The 17682-nt window shown below is 33.5% G+C and overlaps 1 non-coding gene and 1 pseudogene across 1 annotated transcript; both read left to right on the top strand.

The window, feature by feature from the left end:
- The first annotated feature begins 7969 nt into the window (after nt 1-7969).
- On the top strand, nt 7970-8066 carry LOC138829883 (U6 spliceosomal RNA; annotated as a pseudogene).
- Nucleotides 8067-12019: 3953 nt separating this feature from the next.
- On the top strand, nt 12020-12126 carry LOC138829882 (U6 spliceosomal RNA). Its single transcript, XR_011372765.1, has one exon. It is a non-coding gene; the product is annotated as a U6 spliceosomal RNA (small nuclear RNA).
- Nucleotides 12127-17682: the final 5556 nt, after the last annotated feature.

Raw genomic sequence — 17682 nt, 5'->3', positions numbered from 1 at the left:
GTGGATAATATCACTGGAGAAGTTCAGAATTGATAGTCTGTATCTAGATTAAATAAAACAAGAAACTATACCAAGGCAGTGTGATACAAGGCTAGAATTCTAGCACTCAGACTAAGACAGGAGATTAGAGAGTGGAATTACATAGTGACACCTTCCATATACCAGGTAATATAATTTTGTCTTAATAAAACAAACCAAACAAGAAAAGAGTGCACAGTTGGAAGTTTGGGCTAATTTTGTCACTATGATTTGAGAAGTAAAGTTTCCTATTGCAATTTAACTCATATATAATCCTCAGTTGTGTTTTAAATGCAATCTTCATTACAAAACATTTCTAGATGCAAAATGGCTCATTATTCCCATGCAAAATTCCCATCCAAAGTTATCATAATTCTGTTGGATTCCAAAGAATTAATGCAGGATTACAAAAGCTTAAGCCCAGAGAAAAAGCAAAGTTCGACTAATGTAGGACTTTGTAGATCTTGCTAAATTAGAATTTAGATTTAAATTAAATGTTTTTAATTTCATATTCTATAGGATACTACAAAATTCTTTTTAATAGAGGGTTTAATTGACAAATTCACAAATGATTCTTGCATTCTATTTGCCTAGAATATTCTTTCAAGTGAGTTTTAATTAGAATTTAGTTAATAGATAATTCTAACAGTTCACGTATGAAATGATAATGTGAATAATATAGACACAGTTGCCAACAAATAGATTACATAAATTTATAAATTTAGAAAGACAGCAATTTTTGAGGTTGTGGTATAGCATGCTATAAAGAGAATAATTGTGTGACATCTTCTTTCTTCTACCTGCATGTAACACAGGAAGCAATTTCCTTAATTAGGTACCTTTGTGTACAATGAGAAAAAATACATAGGTTTGGAATTTGTTTTTGTTTTTGTTTTATTGGTTTGTCCTAGTGCTTGAACTCTGGGCCTGTATACTGTCTCTGAGCCTGTTTATGCTCAAGGCTCCTGCCCTTCCACTTCAATTTCAGTGCCACTTATGTCTGGCTTTTTCTGAGAAGTTTATTGGATATAAGAATCTACGGAACATTCCTGCCTGGGTGGGCTTTGAACTGTACTCTTCCGATCTTAGCATCCTGAATATCTATGATAGTTAAAAAAGTATAAATATAAATAATATTTGCAAGTATTTTGATCCTAAGAATACTACTGGTGGAAAAATGATACAGCCCAGTTTATTGTGGTGTTCTTTCCAGAACACGGAGGGCATCACATTAACAGAGGTGTAGTATTTTTTCACAAGAGAGATAAGATATTCGTGATGTGAATTAAGGGAATTTTGAGGTACACCCTACATGTTGGAAACTGTTGGGCTAGGATGACTTTATGGCATAAATCTTGGGATTTATGGTCATAGAAATAATAGCTTACTCTGATAAACAATTGCTTACTCTTGAAGAATTAATTATTACAGATGCTTTATAGTTTTATCCTATACCAGAATGTGGCTATTTTTCTGTTGACTTCTCAATCTGTAACATCCCATTGGAAATTGAATCTATTGCAGAATTTCATAACATGCAAACAAATATGGAAAGTTCAGAATTTGAAAATCAGTAGTTATCAGTCATAGGAATTTTGAAGAACACATATATTCTCTCCTCTTAGCAATGTATTTTCTTTTAAAAGTTATGGGTTTCTATAGAATTACAATCTTTTTGGTTTTGGTATGAGAAAGTACTAAATTTATTCTTTTTTCAAAATATTGGCAAATATATTGTGAAAATATTGTCTAGTTGGATTCAAGTTGATGGTCCTCTGATTAAAAAGGGGTAATTAATTCAAATTAGATGCCAAATAGTATTGTTTTTTAAAAAGTTACTACACAAAGAATAATATTACTATACCAATACAGTGAAATTATATTTCATGCAGCTTATTTTTTAAATTTAATTTTATTGTCAAAGTGATGTACAGTGGGGTTACAGTAATTGTAAAGTAGTGAATACATCAATTTTCAAAATAGTTACCCCTCTCTCATTTTTCTCACAGTTTTCCTTCACCCCCAAACCCCTCACAAGTTGTAAGGTACATTTCCAACCTATTGTCTTGTGAGTTTTTCTATTGCATTGGTTTGCCCTTTGTCCTTTGTCTCACCATTTTGTTGTTCATATTCCCTTCCCTAATTAAGGTAAAGGTATACACAATACACAGGGTATCAAAATCAAATACAACAGGGGATAAACCATAAGGGAAAACCCCAAAGAAAATAGAAATCACATAGTACATTAAAAACAACAACTGCAAATAAATATCTGTTTCCATATCTTGGAGTTCATTTTGCTCAGCATCAGCTTATATGAACATATATAGGCATTACAAAACCACTGGAAAATAATATTTTCACGGACAGTTTATCATGACAACAATGTAAGTGTTTTTGATGGTAAAGGTGGAATTAAGATTGGTGAATTCTCAATTCTGATAAAGGGATTTCAAAAAAGTTAAAAAATTCTGACAGGTAAATTTTAACTGTTCAAATTTTTTAACAACTTTGCCTATTAAGAAAATTTAAAATTGACTGGAAAAATAGGCTTTCATGCAAAGAAATCCATGGAGACTAAGCTGAGAGGGAACAATGTGGGTGAAGATGGCTCATTTTCACAGTAAAATAACAAACCTCACAAACCTTGCTGTAAATCCTGTAGGTTCCCTTGAGAATTGTCCTTACCCAGGAAACATATTCTCACTGTGAAACAATGTTGTACTGGAATTTAAATTCAAATTTCTTTTTAAAAAGGCATCAAAATTTATGAATTGACTTTTAATTACCAAACAGTAATTCTCTGAAAAAGATGATTTGGGTCAAAATATTTAGGGAGAAAGTGCCCTCCACAATAAAAGCAGGTATTGGGTATACACTATTCTGTTTATAATAGTTTCCACAATGTCTTTGCATGTGAAGCACTGAAACACAGAAAAAAAAATCTGGTTGGATATCTTAAACCAATGATTTCTCATTTCTACGTAGCTCACAAAATATAATATCCTTATTAACATGACATAGTGAAGACTTCTCTTATTACATAAGCCAAAAAGTTTTGGGATCAGAAAATAATTGAGCAAATAAGAAAACACATTCTTAGAAGCCCTGGCTAAGTGTATTGATTTCAGCAGTAGAGGGATTCCAAAACTTTTTGAAATAGATTGTGTTAATATTTTTGCTACGTAAAGTGATTTTACAGAGCCTATTTGGCTCACCACAATGCAGAACAGATTGAGTGAAGACATGAAAATAAATTCCACATCCACATAAAAGAGGTTAAAAAGAAAAACCATGATGATGGAGCAGTGGGGGATGCCTTCTAGTCCTTCAGCTTCACGAGACTTGAAGCCAAGAAGCTGTGATTAATTGGAAATCAAGCAAGAGCTAAGAGGAGAACATAGAAGTAGGACAAAGGATTATTGTCCGTTGTAACAGACACTGTCACAAAGTATGGATGATTTAACTCTATTCTTCTCCATATATCTTGTTGAGCAAATGCAAGACCAAGAGAAAAATAATCTATTGAAATAATTTTACAAAGGATAACTTCACTGTTCCTCATATGGTATCTAAGGAGAGTCTTTTTATTGTGAAAAAAACTGTACAGAGGGGTTACAATTACATGGGCAAGATAATGAATACATTTCTTATCAAGCATTGTAGCTTCCTCCTTTGTTTCTCCTTCCCATCCCTTCCCAGACTCCCCCCTCACCCAAGCCTCCCCTCACCCACTAACCCCCCAACAAAGTTGTAAAGTTCGTTTTCGAAATGACAAATTGTACTTCTCATTGTTGCAATGGTCCACCTGTATCCATATTTAAACGACTTGTTTTTCCCCTTCCCCTCCACAAATTATACCGACATCAAATACAGTGAAAGCAGGGGTTATACTGTGGGAGAGGGACAGACAAAGCAACAAAGAAATAATCATATAAATGCATTAGAAACAAATGCATGAAAGAAAAAAAACATTTAAATACATATCTTATTGTTCATTTTCCTAACATCACCTTATCTGACCTTTTCTACTTGACTCATACATATACTAACTATTGAAAATAAGGGAAACCATGGGACCTATGTTTCTTTGGGCTTGGCTTACTTCACTTAACATAATTTTTTCTCAAGTCTAAGGAAAGTCTTAAGAGAGAAGATAAAAGTGGAGTATTCTTCGGTTTCCTCAAGCATCTTGTTAGCAAAATATATCTTTGAGGTTAGAAGTTATTGAATCAAAAAGTGGTGGAGTCCTTATTTTTGTGGGCACTTTAAATACAAAAGACTTTCAAGGTAAAAGAAAAATTATAGCTAAATATTTGTGATCACAGCTTCTTGGACTGTTTTTTCAGAGACAAAGTTTTACATTAGAGTTTGTCCTCATTAATATAGATGTTGGGGTTTTGTGGCAACCAAATGCAAGGGTGAAGTTTAATGCACTCTCTTGGACAAGATAACAGCATGATAGAAAAAAAGGTAAACAATATTTAGTGAATTAGTTTGACTAATTACTTTGCCAGACAAAAAGGAAAGATATAATTCAAAATCACTTGATTTAAAAGAATGACGAAAGAGTAGTGAAGAAAGATGAGAGAAAATATAGAGGACTGTTCTGTCTCCAGTAGTGTAATGGGTGCTTGATCCGTTTCTTCCAATCTATCTTCACAAGCTATCAAGTGTGGCTTAGGACTGGAGTATCCAGTGCAGTGAAAGAGAAGTCACAGAAGAAAATATTTGCAGCAGATGCAGATGATTTATAACCTTAGAAAATCTATTTAAATCTGTTCAAAATTTTCTGCTACCCCAAACTTCCCTCTTTGAACAGTTTTGTTTCCTTTTCCCAAGACTACCCTTCATTAAATATTTAAAATTTTGAGAGGTCATATTTATCCTCTCTAGAGGTTGCTGTTTGCTTGTGATTTTTGTGTGTTTTTGTTTTTTGTTATGTTTTTAACTGAATTTCAAAATGTTGAGCAAGTGTATTACAATAAATGTCTATCTAATTGTCCAATGCTCCTGGGTCAGAATGACTCCTTCTATCATTCTCAACCAACCCCTTTTTCCAAGATTTATTTCAGATTTACCACTTCTTTTGTCACATGTGTACATTGAGTATTCTAGCTGTACTTGCCCCTTGTTCCATTTTTCATTCATTCTATGTTTTTACTATTATTCCTTTCTGGTTTAAACTTCCTGATAGTCATTCTGTTAAACTATCTGTTAATACTTTGAGAGGTTTATATACATTCCATGGAGTTTCAATCCTGCATATACTTGAATGTATGTCAGCTTATATTTCCATATTTCATTCATCTGCAATAACAATTTGCAAGACTGGAGATGTGCAGCCCCTAGACATGATAATATTCTCATTCATTTGGAAGATTAATCTTTAGTCAACAAGAAAGTTTAAAAATGGCTAAGAATGTATTCCTAGCTACCAGTTTTTATAAATGGCTTTGTACAAAGTTTTGTGATTATTTTATTTGATATGGGATAATATTTTCTACTACCTATAAGTTTTGGAAAAGAAGAAAACTAAAATTTACTACTATAGAGGAATATGATAGAAATAGAAGACAGATTTTATATTTGTCACATCTCTGATGAGTACTCATATTCAAGATTTAAAGTCTTATTTCATACTATGTTAGACAGATAGGGAAAACATAAAACAACATATGATAAGACAACTATTTGTGACTTTTTAAAATGTACCTTATTAAATGATGAAATTGACTTTAGTAGCTAGTGTTTGGGTTTGAATTATGGGAGGTTGATCTATTTAACACATTTCTGGAAGGCACCTACTGAACAAAACAAATGGTGGGAGGTACTATTTCTACACTTTAATGAATGGTTGAACGTGTTTGGCATTAGTGCTGGGTAAATAATTCATCTCTATTGTAACTTGCTCCCTACACTTGTAAAACTTGTAATGTCACTTATTATCATCTACTTGTCAAATGTTATTTCGGTGAATGTGATTTTAAAAAGTTTTGAAAAAGAATATATTTTCAGGAGATTAAATTTAGATTATCATTGGCTTGAGAATGATAGCATTTTACACTACAGAACCAAGATTTACTGTAGTACCAGTAGTTTGAAGCATTAAGGATCTTCTCAATTAATGTTTTTCTGAATTATAATTGACCTGTAAGTCAAGTTTTCCTAGCCTTGGTAGACCAATTATGAATCTATCGTTCCCAGAACAATTTTTTGGCCTACTTATACTGGACTGAAATCTTTCAATAATCATTAGGAGAGGGGTATTAAAAATAATTTTGTGACATTTGTGATCTTGTTCACTCATATGGGCTGGGCATCTGTAAGTTTAAAGTTGTAATTACTGTACTTTCTCTCAGATATTGTGATCTCATCTTTCATTTTAAGTTGTCTTGCATTTCACAATTGCTTACTGCTAATTCCTGTGCTGTAAGGAATTGGGGTCCCGAAATACTATAGGAAATGAGAAATTGAGATGGATTTTCAATTACTTTCTGTTGGCATGTTGCATGGGCCTAGGTGAGAAATCTTGCCCTTGTTATCTGATGATGTGGATAACTGGGACCTGGGATCCTAGGACCCTTGGGTCCTGAAGAAGAATAATACCTTGTAGACATCATATCAGCAAAATTTGGGTATAATCATTACGAATGCTTCAGAAATATGGAGAAAATCAGTTTGGGACCAGTGAGTTAAAACAATAAACAGAGTAGCAGCGTAAAATCCCTAATAGATTAGAGGAAAACTTTTTTTTTTTTTTGCAATGTGAATTCAGAAGACCAAGAACACTTAGAATGTATCACAAGTTTATACCAAAGATATTGCATTGATATTTTTATTTCTAATATGTATTGTAAACCTAATTATTTGTATTCCAATACTATTTATTGGAATAAATAGCTATTTATTTGTCAAATTATCAATTAATTCTAGTAAGTTTCACTGTGTGAAATAAAATATCAACACATATAAATATAAAATGTATAACTATATGCAAGCAAAAGGCACACGTTTTGCAATATTCTGTTGTGGTTAGAGTATCAAATTATTTAAAGTATTTAAAGTATTATTTCATTATCTCTACCTCAGTGTTTGGTAGAGTTGGACCTAAAGCTTTACCATTTGAAGATTTACAGCCTAGTGGCAAGAGGAAACTCTTTGATTAAAACATTAACAATTTTAGGCCTAATATCGAGGAGAGACATATAGACTTCTCTTGTAACTCTGAAAACATTTGGTGATAGAAAGGCAGTAGTGTTAATTGCTGCCTGGTTGGATGGTAGACAGGCCAGAACATTAGTTAATCATGCATATGAACAATTTTTTCACCTTCTTGGCTTTAGATACTTTTGAAATATTAGGTATAATAACCAATTATATTTTGATAAAATACCTTCTAGTCTAAACATTTCTATCTGAACTGTTCCTGTCACTATAATCCCATGTAATTAAGATTAATTTTGTTCCAGTAAGAAAATCTATGCTGTCAGGGTAAGATATTCTGGTTCGTCTTTCATAAATGGAAGAAAGATAAAGGGTCAGGTAGACATTTGTGCCAATAAGATCTCATTTAGGAATTTTTAAGCTGCAGAACTTTAGAAGTATCTCTTAAGCAAGGCTTACTTTGAATCCATTAGCTCCACAAACTAACTCAGCTGAAAAATAAGTACTTGAAAAGCCATCACCTTTGGACCTAGCTTTAAATTCTTCAAAGTATGATGAAATCTAAAATGAAAAATACTTAAAATACTCATTAACAAAAAAATTGCAAATGTGAGCAATCTACCAAACAATATAAGTTTTTTTTCCAATATACACAGAATTTTAGAGAAGTAATATCAATAGCATTTTTAGGAACAATAAGGTTTCCTAGTTACAAATAGTCAACCAAGGATATATGCCTGTATAAAGATTGCATCATTAGCTACTTAAATTTAGAGGATACTAAATGCTTCAACAGCACGTCTACCCAAATTACAATACAAAGATTAACATGGCACTTGCACAAGGATGATATGAAAATTTGTGTAATATTCCATATTTTTCATTCTTCAGATGCAAGAAATGAAAAACAGTTATTAAAAATTGATTACAAAAATACAGTTGTAACGATACATGTAATTCATTGAATTGAAAGTTAGTTTGACATCAGTGTATTAAATCATCACCTTAGAAAAGCCTTTACATAGCATAACCTTTACAAAACATTTGAAATTAGATAACATTTTCATTTTATCCCAAAGAAATAAAATACTATAAGGACCTAGGGAAAAAAAAGGAATCTTAAACTGTTTCTATATGGAATGCTATCTGAAATGACACATTTATTAATGAACCTATATATTATGAAAAAATGTAGAATTAAAAGTATTATATCTAGGAGAGAATGAAATAGATTATGGATATTATACAAAAAGAATACAGATTACATTAAAATATCCTTTTTCAGACAAGAAATAGAAATATCTTTAGTTTCTGTATTACTCATTTCAACAGATAAGTTAAAATTATTTCTGATTATAAAAATCACAAACTCTGCAGACATCATTATTGATGTATACAAACAAATCTTGAATACATTTTGACATCAAAGTCCGGAAATTCACTTGGAAGAATAGCCTGGAATCCATGAATTTTTGAAGTAAGATATTAATGTGGCTTTTTGTGTGAAAATATTTTGTACGGACACAAAGTTGGATTGGCATTTTTGAAATTTAAGAAACTTAACCATACCATTATGACTTAGGAGAAAAATATTTGCAGCCTTCCACAACTTCAAAGAGGTAGTGATACATACTTTTCCTTTTGGCAATATCAAATGCAGCTTCTTCCAAGTTGTTCTTGACCTGGTTTGATATAATATTTCAATAGAAAGAGATCCCGCATACCTTTGTTATTTCTATTCCCAGCAGCAAGATACAAAGTTGTCAAGAGTTCTTAAGTTTGGGCATTGGTATCTGCATCATGATGAAGTAAGAAAGAAGCCACTCTGGTATTATTCCACATATAAGCACTATGCAGTGGTGTCCAGCCATTCACAGTTATTGCATGAACAACTGCCTTGAGCCAACAACTCATGGACAATGTCTAAGTGTCCACTGTAGGCTTCCTGATGAAGAGAGCTATAATCATCATCATCCCTAGTATTCACATGAGTGGCCTTTTTGGAAAGTAGTCCCTGCACTGTAGTAAGCCGATTATTTTCAACAGCCCAATGAAGAAATTTGCTTGGATACTTCTCCATTTTTTCTAGTAAATGATACCATTCCTCACTTTTTCATCTAGTTCCTTGTCTTCATCAGAATTGCCTAACTAGAGACTTTGAGTACCAGTGGGAATGAGGTGTACATGTTTTCCCCAATAGTTCACATTGGTTGAAGTAGTCAGAAAAATCCAGTGAATTTTCTACATCTATTTTTTCACCATGATTTTTTTCTCTTTTTTCATTTTTACTATTTGAAATTATTCTAACTGGAGAGTAGGGAATGGATAGAGAGCAGAAGAAATAAATGCAAAAACAATCTTCACAGAAGCAAATTCTCAGAGCTATTTCATGACTTTGAAAAGGATAAAGTGGCTGAAGTTAGTATAAATTTAGAAGTATGAAAATGGGAGGGGGGACCAAGATGGCAATGGGTCAGTAGGGAAACGCCACAGCTTTCCCCAACCAAAAAGAGAGTTCGAGTTCCTAAGCTTAATCTCCCTAAGAGACCGACAAAAACAAAAAGATGAACACCCATAGAAACACAGGAGGTGGAAAATAACAAAAAAGAAAGAGAGAAAAAGAACTTCATAACAGAGAAGTGCGAAGACTCCTCCCCCAATGCTTACTGGTGTCGAACAAGTCCAGCAGGGGCTGCTGGAGTCCCAGAGACAAAGGGGGCTGCCTGCAGATCACCCGCGCAGAAGGACTTAAGAAAGAAAGAAACAAAGAACTTCCACTCCTCTGGTCGAACCACTATTAAATAACCCCATGCTGCTGATCACATGTATGGTGTATATGTGTACACCATTATATGTTACAGACCGTGATAGACAATTTGCTCTAGGAAAGTTAGAATGAGTTTGTGACTTTAAATGAGCATCATCATCCCAAAATACCGTGAAAATTGGGAAACTTTGTAATCACTTAATCACAATTAAAAAAAAACACCAAAATACTACAAGTGGAGCTATGGCTCAAGTGGTAGAGCATGAGCCTTGAGCTGAATTGCTCAGGGACAGCTGCCAGGCCTAGAGCTCAAGCACCACACCTGACAAAAAAGAGAGAGAGTGATCTTTCATGTGATTGATTCTAACATATTTATAAAATTATGTCTTTATTGCTTTGTATGTCCCTCCCCTATGGTATAACCCCTGGTTTCACTATATATGAAGTTGGTGTATGTGGAGGGGAAGGGAAAAAAACAAATCCTTAAAACAGAGATACAGGAGGACCCATTTCAACAATGAGATGTACAATACTTTATGTCGAAAAAAGAACTTTACACCTTTGGTTGGGGGGACAGTGGGGAGGACACGAAGGGATGGGAAGGGGAAACAAATGAGGAGGCTACAATGCTTGATAAGAAATGTGCTCATTATATCTTACCCATGTAATTGTTACTCCTCTGTACAGTATTTCACAATAAAAAGAAGTATAAAAATGACAAAAATATAAAAAGATATTCATATATTTCATTATATAACCCAAAGCAGAAAGCAAATATTGTTTAGATTATTTCTTAAAGCACAGTCTTTCAGGAGCTGGGAAGGTCGCTCAGTGGTAGAGTGTTTGCCTTGCATGCATGAGGTCCTGGGTTTGATTCGTCAGCAAAATATAAGAAGAAAAAGACAAAAGTGGTGCAGTGGCTCAAGTGGTAGCACCATCTTTGAGCTGAAAAGCTGAGGGACCGCACTCAGGTTCCAGAGTTCAAGCCCCACAAAAACAAAAACCAAACCAAAAAACTAAACAAAACACAGCTCTCACATTTGTAGCCTCAATTCTGTAAAGACACTGCTTCAGTCTAGGACTAAGATTTTAGGTGTAGACATTGATCAACACTTCTGATTCATATTTCTACTTTAGAAAATTTTAAATCAATATTTTGTTTCTAATTTTTCTCTTTGTACATTCACATGCACCTATAAAAAATGGTGTGGACATCCCAGTAACATTCTCAAAGTACCTCCTGATGATGAGTTATGAAAAGTTGTATTCTATTACAAAAAGGAAAACAATGCTACAAATAAAATAACTAATAATTAAATATTAATGGTTAATAAAATAAAAACCAAACACCAGTGTTTCCAGTTTTTGAAGTGTTTTACATATTAGATTTTACTATTTACTCATATTCCTGTACATTTAAAACTGACTAAGATTATGATGTTCACAAGAGTTTTGTAGGCTACGAGTAGCCTTCAAAGTTACCCACTAAGGTTACTCTTTCTTTATGGCTCATCTCATCATTTGTATATGGCTTATATCATCATTTGTTCCTCACTAACATGAAAAGGAAGCCCTCAAGTTTTAACCGAAACTGTGTAGTTAAAATCGTAACTCTTCACTGTTTCTTTACACAGATTTTGTAACTTCTCATAGTAAAGTTTCTAAAAACTCTGAAATGTTCATACTTAGTAGTATATGTCTGCTACCATAAATCTTAAATACTTTATGGAAAAGTTTTATGACCTGCCGAACAGTCTTAATTTTGGCATATATAAGCAAATGCCAAATATTAAACATATTTAAAACAATAAAACTTTTAACAAAACTTAGCACTTGCTACAGTGCTCATTATGAGAGATGCCATGTATAGAATAATGAATTTCTATCCTTACACATCACTTGAACAACAAATATCTGGAATTATTTTGTTTTTGACATATCTAACTTGACTTTATTCTTAAATGTGTGCTTATTTAAGAAATATATGGTTCTAAAATTTCACGACGTCTTTTGAACTTATTTTTTGTTGAATTATCTACTTTAGAAAAATCAATTCCAAAATGTTCTGTGCTCAGTTTGGGAGCACATACACTAAAATTGGAAAAATATAGAGAAGATTAGCATGACCCCTACGCAAGGATGACATGCAAATTGATGAAGATTTCCACATTATTACAACAACAGATGCTGGAGGGGATGTGGACAGAAGGGAAACTACTCCATTCTTGGTGGGCGTGAAAACTTGTTCAACCACTTGGAAAGAAGTATGGCGGTTCCTCAAAAGATTCCACATAGAGCTCCCCTATGACCCAGCAATCCCACTTTTGGGCATTCACAAAAATTATCAAACAAGACCACACTATAACTACCAGCACAGCTATGTTTATTGTAGCATTATTTACCATACCTAAGATATGGAACCAACCCCGATGCCCCTCAGTAAATGAATGAATCAAGAAAATTTTGTGTGTGTGTGTGTGTGTGTGTGTGTGTGTGTGTGTGTGTGTGTGTATGTGTGTGTGTGTATGTATATATGTATTTATGTATGTTTCTTTCTATCTACACATACATACATATGTATATATATTTGTATATATGTATATATATATTTATATACATAAATATAAATATAGATTGGAATGTGTATATATACATATATACATATATATGTATATAGTATATGTATATGTATATGTATATATATACATACATATATATATGTATATGTATATATATATATATATATATATATATATATATATATATATATAGGAATTCTATGCCTCCATCAGAAAGAATGGCATCGCCCAAATTGTTAGGGAATGGAAAGACTTGGAAAAAAAATTATATTTACTGAAGTAAGCCAAGTCCAAAGAAACATATGCCCCAAGGTATCCCTTACTTGCAATAAATAATATAAGCAGAAAACTGGGATAAGCAGAAAAGATCAAAAGCTATATGCATATTACTAGATAAGATGATCTTAAGCTAAATGAACCCCAAGATAAGGACAGAAGTGTTTTTTTTTTATTCTTTCTTACTGTTGTTACTAACATATTTATCATGTACGATGTGTTTAGTTTTTGTTTTTTATATGGTCCTCCCCCACAGTATAACCCCTGTTTTCACTGGATTTAATGTTGGTGCACCTTCATCCTGTATATACACTTCTCTAATTTGGGAAAGGAAAGGGAAAAATCAAAATGCTTAAATAGATATAAAAGTTGAGCCATTGTAACAATGAGATGCATAACACAATATGTTGGGGGGTGTGGGGGTGTGGGGATGAAAAGTGTGCTTGTGGAGGTGGAGGGGAAGGGATGGTAGAGGAAAAACAAAGGAGGAGTTAACAGTGCTTGATAAGAAATGCACTCATATCCTTGCTCATGTAACTTTAAACCGGCTATACAGTATTTTTACAATAAAAACATTAAAAAATGTTCTGAGATGGAAAAGTTTATTTTATTTTACCCATATAATATTGTTAACAAAGAAATTAATGGGGGGGAGAAATGGGTGGGGGGCCGGGGGGAGGCTGGGAAGGGATGGGAAGGGGAAACAAAGGAGGAGGCTACAATACTTGATAAGAAATGTACTCATTATCTTGCACATGTAATTGTAACCCCTCTGTACACTATTTTCACAATTAAACACACACACACACACACACACACACACACACACACACACAAACAAAAAAAAGAAATTAATGGAAAAGACTGACCCAAGGATGTTTAGAGTGTGTGTGTGTGTATGTGTGTGTGTGTGTGTGTGTGTGTGTGTGTGTGTGTGTGTGTGTGTGTGTTGTGCATGCCTGCATGTTGGTGTGCTTCAGAGTTTTAACTCAGGGCTTCATGGTCTTGCTAGGCCTTTCCTCTCTAGATTGGTGAGCTACTATATGAGCTACATCTCCATTCCTGGACCTTTGCTAGTTTATTTAAATTTTTGAAAAATAATCTTAGGATTTTTTGCCCTGATTGGCTTCCAACTCTTATCCATAATTCTCAGGGTCCTGAGTAGATATGCAGAATAAACAGGATTACAGGTGTGACCCACCATCACAAGGCTTTCAGAATAATTTTAAAAGTAGAAGAAAATTTACTTCACGGGGGGCATGTTTTATCATTTCCTACTTTTAAAGCATTTTGGAGTGATTATATGTGAATTTATTTCATGTTGGGATTCTTAAAAGAGAGTTAGTGATGATATTTAAAAGTTTTAGTACTTTCTTTTAAAAGGATACTGGAACTGTGGGACAGAAGAAATTTTCCTCTCTTTGGACCTCAATTTATAAGCTCAGCTCTGTGCACGATAACCCAATGTCACCAACACAATCTGTGTTGAAGACAAAATGTAACAGAAAACAATTACTATGGGCAATAATTGCTATGCTATTATTTATTGGACAATATGAATATTGAATTGAGAGTGTAAGAGAATGGAGAGATTTCACCTACCGTTTTTGTATTGCTGAAAGGTTTTTGGAAACTTTGACTCATTTCCTTCCTCAATGTGTGTCTTTGGGCCATGCACTTAGTGCCTTTAATTACAATTTTTCTCAACTCTAAAATAGTAATAACATTAGAATCATAGCAAATGTTTTCTTAAGAACTAAGAGACATAAAACTTGTGAAATACTTAACATAAACTACGAATGAACTTTGAGTTTAGCCAGCAGTTTTTTTAATACTAAACAGAATGTGATATGTATTACAGAAAGCATTAGATGTAGTAAGCCACCAGAAGTAATGTTATCTATTGACTATGCTCTGCTTCCAAGGAAGCCAGGTGGATAACTTCTCATGCTGTAAATCAAACTGCTTATGTCTTGATAGTGCTAAACTATCAGGGTCAGAATAATGAAGGAATTGTAGACTGAGCTGAGGTCCATATGAAAATGTTCAAAACTGATAAAGCCTAAAAGTAACTAAGCAGTATATTGTGTTTTTCATCATTTAAGTTAAATTGCAAAGAAAGGGAAGACCTAGAAGAATGAATTCTCTTTTTGATAACCTATCATAGGTCCTTAGCAGGATGAACTCTTCCTTCATTCTTGTAGAGGCATCATCAGATGAGAGGAACTCTACTTTTTTGGTTGCTTCTTTCAATTTATTCTTCAGTTTGAAATCTGAACTACATGAGACTGAAAGAAACCAAGGAAAATTAGACACGCAGGCTTTGGAAAAAGCAATCAGAGTAAAATAAACTAAATACATAGAGCCTTGTAAAAGGCTTCACTAAATTGAGTTATATAGTCTCAAGCATAAGCAAAAATGGTGTAAGCAATATCATGTTATTGAAAATTGAAAAATGTTAGGTGTTGCTCAATTTTTTCCTTTCTACTACCTGGAATGTATTATTGATTTTGTATAGAGAGATTAAAGATGAGATTAACAAGGAACTTGATTAAAAATCGATAAAACCTCTGAATAGACATGTTTTCCAATATGCCCTGAAAATCACTAGTGGCTTTACAAAGTTCTGTTTAATATCAATTCTATGCTGGCTTAATGCTGTGTGAACAGAAGTCATTAGAGAAATGCAATTCAAAATTACTATGATACTACTACATAACTATTATAACTCTTAAAAATATTCGAAGGAACTTGGTGTGGTGGTAAAGGCTTGTAATTCCAAGCATATGGGAAGTGGAGTAAGAGGATTTGAGCTTAAGGCCAGCCTGGGATACTGCACATAGCAAAAACATGCCTTTAAAAAAAACTTAAAAGGTAATAATGTTGGTGAGAGTGTAGAGAAAAGGAAAATTTCTACACTCTTGGTCAACATACAGGTTAGTATTCTCATTGTAGAAAGTAGTATGCAGTTTTCTAAAGAAATGCAAAGTTGAAATATCATCTGACCCACCAATCATATGATTAGTTTTCTCTGGGTAACTCGTAAATATATCTGTAGTTCACTGTTATTCACATTATTCACAACAGGCAAGATATAAATGAAAGTTATGTGTTCAACTACAGACTAATAAACCAACTGTGGCACATGCACAAATATAATTTTCTGTTTCATCCTTAAAATAGCAAGAGATTTCTCCCATTAGCCACAAATTACAATGACCTAAAAGATGTAATCTAAATGAAGTAAAATGTTGCTTTCTGATCCTTGTAAACACACACACACACACACACACACACACACACACACACACACACACACACACACACACACACACACACACACACACACACACCAACCTAAGCAACAGAGAAATTTTTCAAAAAGTAAAGCAACTGGAATTGCTGGCGCATTTAGGTCACAATATAGATGACAGTAGATATACAGGATGACCAAGTACAGAGTTGTAATGTCTAACGTGAGGATACAAGGGAAAACACTGGCCTTACATAGGAATGAAGCTAAATATGTAGGAGTTGGTCTTCCTTGTAGGGGTTTCTCTTTAGGTGTTCTTCCTTCAGTAATGGATGAGATGAACGGAATTCTTTACATATACTTGCCTGTTTGCAGAAATAATAACAAACAATATAGCAATAATGTTTTCTGCTCAACATGGAACAAAATGCCAAATTAATGTACATGAAATTATCCTTGATATAAACTAATCATTACTAATAAGGTTTCTTTAAGTCTGGCTTCACTTGATGTGATTTTTTTCGACGATCTCCTATTTCCTTACAAATGAGGTGGTATCATTCTTTATGATGGAAGCATAGTATTCCATGTGTATGTATCTGTGTATTTGTGTGTGTGTAACATTTTTTTATCCATTCATCTACTGAGGAGCATCTGGATTGATTCCATATCTTAGCTGTGGTAAATAATACTGTGATAAACATAATTGTGCTGGTAGATTTAGTGTGGCCTTGTTTGTGACCACTTGGGTAAATATAAATGCCCAGATGTGGGATTACTGGGTAATAGGGGATCATGATTATGTACATCATGGATAATCTAAGTAGATGAGCAGAATAGGTCAATTGCTATGTACATAAAAGATGATTCCAAGTGAAATGAACTCTAACACATGTTCTTCATTGTTGTTGTTCAAATGTACTACGTGATTTCTTTTTAACTTTTTGTTTTTTCCCCACTTATGACAGACACTATATTTGATTTTGATACGCTGAGTAGTGTAAATATGTTGAGCTGAACTAGGCAAGGGAAAGGGAAAAAACAAAATGTTGAGACAAAGGAAAAAGGGGGAACCTACGTTAACAGCGATACTCACAAGACAATATGTAGGAAATGATCTTGGTGTGGGCATTGGGAGGGAAGAGGGAGAAAATGGGGGACGGGGTAACAATTTAGAAAAGAAATAAATCTATTATCATACTTACATAAGTATAACCCTACTTTAAATTACCTTGACAATAACATATAAATAAAAATAAAATAAAATATTCGAGAGCAGCAATACAGGAGATGGGAGTGGGGGAAATACTGTACTATACAAAGAAAACTACAACAGCTGTGGAGAACAGGAATTTTACTTCATCATAGGAAGTAATAAACTGGCGTACAGATTTTCAGCCTCATGTCAATCACTAAAAAGGGAAAACAAAATGCACAATCAGCAAACCAATAAAATAGAAAACTAAACAATTAAGGTGGAGAGATGACTTGGACGAAGAGAAACAAATGACACAACTAGGAAAAGGAAACAAATAAGAAGCTGGTAAGTTTTAAAAATATTACCCATAATTCTAATAAATGTTTTTGCATCACAATGTGTTAGAACTATACTTCAAATCACA

The sequence above is a fragment of the Dipodomys merriami genome, unplaced genomic scaffold (assembly GCF_024711535.1).
Source record: "Dipodomys merriami isolate MVZ:Mamm:240054 unplaced genomic scaffold, mDipMer1.0.p SCAF_1779, whole genome shotgun sequence".
Classification (NCBI taxonomy): domain Eukaryota; kingdom Metazoa; phylum Chordata; class Mammalia; order Rodentia; family Heteromyidae; genus Dipodomys; species Dipodomys merriami.
The sequence above is the reverse complement of the archived record's forward strand: the minus strand, read 5'-3'. Positions and strand labels throughout refer to the sequence as shown.